Source organism: Aptenodytes forsteri, unplaced genomic scaffold (genome assembly GCF_000699145.1).
Source record: "Aptenodytes forsteri isolate BGI_AS27 unplaced genomic scaffold, ASM69914v1 Scaffold58, whole genome shotgun sequence".
NCBI lineage: Eukaryota > Metazoa > Chordata > Aves > Sphenisciformes > Spheniscidae > Aptenodytes > Aptenodytes forsteri.
Genome location: NW_008794093.1, coordinates 2,562,608 through 2,567,196, shown reverse-complemented (window position 1 = coordinate 2,567,196; position 4,589 = coordinate 2,562,608).

Below are 4,589 nucleotides of genomic sequence, written 5' to 3'. Positions count from 1 at the left end.
GGTTGAGTCACCATCCCTGGAGATGATTAAAAGGCGTGGAGACGTGGTGCTTAGGGATAGGGTTTAGTGGTAGAGCTGGCAGTGTTAGGTTTACAGTTGGACTTGATGATTTTAAGGGTCTTTTCCAACCTAAATTATTCTATGATTCTATGATTCTATGATTAAGTTCTTTTTGATTCAACATCAATAGTGAAGTGAGGAGAACTTGACCCGATTTGAGAAGAACTAAATGTGACTGTGAACTGGAAGGTGGGGCTGGCTTTGTGCAAGTCACGCAAATCTAGACTAGCCTAAAATCTGATGACGGATTGCTCTTTCAAAGCTTTATTCAAGTGGGTGCATTTATGGCCATTTAATAATAAGGAATCTTATTCATAATCTCCCATGTTGCCTACCCATTCATGTGCTGAATCATAAGTAATGTAACTTATTTTCTAAAGGAAGGACCTTCCCATGAAAATGGAGCTAGAGGCAAATAAATAAAATTTTTATTAGTCACTCAAGAAAATTTACGTCTTTTTCTGACTTGCAGTTCTCCCAGTACTTTTCATAGTTATTGAGAATGAGCAAGCAGATTTAATGTGATGGGGAGTAGTACATCCTTCTCTCTAATTTTTTTTCTCAGACCAACCATTATGCTGAAGGACCTTCCCATGAAAATGGAGCTAGAGGCAAATAAATAAAATTTTTATTAGTCACTCAAGAAAATTTACGTCTTTTTCTGACTTGCAGTTCTCCCAGTACTTTTCATAGTTATTGAGAATGAGCAAGCAGATTTAATGTGATGGGGAGTAGTACATCCTTCTCTCTAATTTTTTTTCTCAGACCAACCATTATGAAAGTGCTGAAGCAAATTGTTCCTCAGTCTGTCTTCTGGTTCCTGGTATGTAAGTGAAGAAGAAAAAAAAATTAAAAAAAAAAATCTGTATTAGAGGCTGGTCTTCTAGTATCTCACTATGACTGAAAGCAGAAGTGACAGAAATCTCATGGGAATCTTTTCTAGTGAGCTTCTCTGTCCATTTTGCAAAGTCAGGAGAGGCAGATAAGCTCTTTGGTTTTTCAGAATTCAGTTCTAAATCTGATATGCAGTTACAGAACAGTTTTTTTCAGATTGTTTCATACAACTAAGCATCCCAAGGTGCTTAGTAGTTTTATGCTTAATGATGCCTGCAGATTTTTCAGTTCCCTAACAAATTACGTAGGAAAATGGCTTTGTACCTGTCTTTCCATTGCATCCCACTGAAGATGGAGGCTGGAAAGTACCGCTAAAATAGCTGCCCCTTGTTCCTAGGAAAGGACATAAACTTTGCAAATGGTGTTTGCAGCAGAACAACATTATTCAAATCATGTGCAACTTCATCAATGTCATATTTGACATGAAAGCTGAAGTCATTGTAGACCTGACTAAAGCAAATATTTAAGACAACAGTGGTAAATGTTCACTTGTTTGCATAGAAGGTTTAAAGGGAGTTATGAGAAATTTTTGCAACCAAGGGTGACAGAGGAAGTGACTTTAAAGAGAAAATAATTTTCCTAAAAAATGAGAAACCTTGGGGATTTTAATTCTCTATTCACAAAGCCTTCATTTGAGAAATGGATGGCTTGGTTGGTTTTATTTTTGCTGTTGCTTTTAAAAATTAGTCTGTGAAACAATATTGATCTTGGCTTACTTATAAACCATTGCCTGCTCTTATTTTTTCTATATCTTACTTCAAGTGATATTTGAACTGAAAAGCCTTACACATTTGGCACCTACTTACTAAGTGATACAGAGCACTTGCCAGCACTCTGGGGGAGCCCTGGACTTCAATATCAAACAGAAGATCTTCAATATCAAACAGAGATGCTTTCAGAAGTGCCAAAGAGTTGCAGAAACCAAAACCTTGGGCTCTGTTAAGGCAGAGTCGTTTTTCGAAGTCTCATCTCATTAAATGTTCGGACGTTTGTTTTGTTGTTATGGGAGACACTAACTTAGTCTTCACTGGGGGTGTTCATGTCCTTCTTAAATTTTCCTCAAAATGAGGCAAGCATCCTTCTTCCTTCTTCAGATTGAGGAATAACTAGTGGAAACTTCAGTACAGTGTTTTATCCATCTCCGTCTACTGAGTAGAACTTTTATAATCCAATGAAAAATATTTCTGATATAGAGTGAGGATTATTGAGAAAATCCAGCTTATTTACTATACAGTAATGCCAGCTTACTTTTGGGATGATTTTATGCATTTTGCTTGATCTGTAAAAGGACCTTCCATTTCATGGTCAGGTTGGGAAATCTTTTGTATACCGTTAAGACTGGGTCAGTTATGATGACAAACACTGAAACATTTCACCTAGCAAACAGTGAAAAGAAGCTGGTTTTATTATTCTGGGGCCAGAAATATGTCCTGAATTTGTCTGAATTTTTATCAATTTATTGGACACTGAGAAAATTCAGTCCATTTCTAATTTAGAAATGCATTTTTTTTCTGCTTTCACTGAAATTCTCTGCGCTATAAAAATCTCAGCCCTGATTTACATGGAATGGTCTCAACTTCCCTGCCTCATTGGACATAATACCTTTTTAACAGCTTCTCTAAGATGCGATTGGATCATCTCGTATTACATCCTAGCCTTATGTAAGAACTAGTATTTCACAGCTGAGCAAGCTCAACACAGTTTTGTTTTAATTATTACCTATGACTGCTACTTAGCAACTCTGCCATTATTTGTTAAACAGGATTAATTAATATTGTCTAGGCAACAGGCTCGAAAGCCACAACTGAAAGGATATCAAGTTGTGTCAGTTCTCAGGGTAAGGTTTTGAAGGTGCTGGAGAATGTATCTGGAGTCAGCATCATGGCTTTTAGCTGTGTTTTGTCACTCTGTCACGGTCCACTGAAGCTTTTTGGGGCTTAAAATCATGCTGAACAATTGACGCTTTTGCAGCCTTGCGGAGCTGGGTTTTTACACCAAAGCTGTGTTGCTTCTCAGGGTCTCGGTCTTACCTCCCATCTCTGAAGACCTGCCAGCATAAATTCAGAAATATCCTTATTAGCAGCCACATGTTATGGTATTACACTAAAGCCAGTATGACTCGCACAATGTTTCCTTGATGAATGCTTATGAAAATATTTTCTTTGGGTAGATCTTCATGGTATAGGGGAAAGCAAGATGAGATGACGTGCTGCTTGGGGAACATGCCTTCTCCCACTGCCACCGCTCCGCACCATGGTGCTCAGTGTGATGGGCATTGCTTTCACGTTTTTGCCCATTTTGCTGTGTGTGTGTTTAAAAAGTTTCATGTGCTCTCATAGAAAAGTCTACTACAAATGCAGTCCTTTTGCAGAAAATGAATGGGTGTTAAAATTATCTGTCAGCAGGGCAGGTTTGAACAAGGATGCTTGCACACACCTATATCCACTACTGTGTAAGCCTGAAGTAATGAGCTACACCTGGTTACCATGAAAAAATAGAGTGCAGAGCAAGAATGCATTTCCCGCAGGATCCTCCTTTACTTTTTGCGAGTATTTTTGGTTTTATCCTGAGACAGAAGCATGAACTACTACTTTGCTACTGTATTAAGTAAAGAACTGAGACACTTGCAAGCAGGATGCTCCTAGTTATGTGACACTTTGTATTTCCCCCGTGCCTTTCTGGTAACAGCTACTAATTAACAGAAGAAAGAATATTAGGATTACAGTTGGTTAGAAGATGCAATGTATTTTCAACTTTCTGCAGACGTGCCCTGCAATGGGCTATATCCTCAGCTGGTATGCAGTGGGTTGGTTTGAAAGTAGATGCTTTGAACGTTATCTGCCTTCTTCCCCCAGATTTGGGGTTTCTGTGCTTTGCTTTCTATCTGATGGCTAATACCCACTGGATAAAATGGCTCATCTCGCCCAGAACTGAGGACAAGCAACCAGCATGAGTCAAACCTTGAGTGCTTTGTACCCTGCCCTCTCCCAACGGTAAAGTAGTGAGATCCCACAAGCTTTAATATTCTCTCTCTACTGATCGTGCTCAGTTCCCAACTTGCCCAGGCCACCTCTGACTGTCTGGTTTCTCAAGCTTTAGCATGGCTGTAAGTGAATGCTGAGATTTTCAGTGCAGTCTCAGGATTTTCAGCCAAGAAAAACCCAGAAAGGAAAATTTGTGAATTTCTTGTGCTACCTTTTTCCTTCTCACTTTCTTGACATCTACTTTCTGTTTGTCTTACTCCTGAACGGCAGAGGAGGAATGTAGTGGTTGGGGTTTTTTTTTTGGTTGTGTTCAGTCTCTTGCCAATATTAATGAAATTATCTGGACTTACAGAGTGAGTAAGCACAGGAGTCACAGGAGATTTTATACTAATTTTAAAAAATAAGTATCAGAGGAAAAAAAGTACAATTTGAAACCAATCATGTTGCCTCTCAGTATAATGTTATTTCCAAACTGAGACTCCAGATTAAAGGAAGAGGAGCACTCAGCTCTTTCCAAGGAGAGTTTTTTCCATATGATGTTTCTTTGTAATGCTGCTGCATTTCTGCCTTGTGTGGCTCTTTTCATGCCTTTTAGCAAAAAGGTTAGGATCTCTCCATTCACCTCCTTTTCCATATTTAGAGCATATAGCT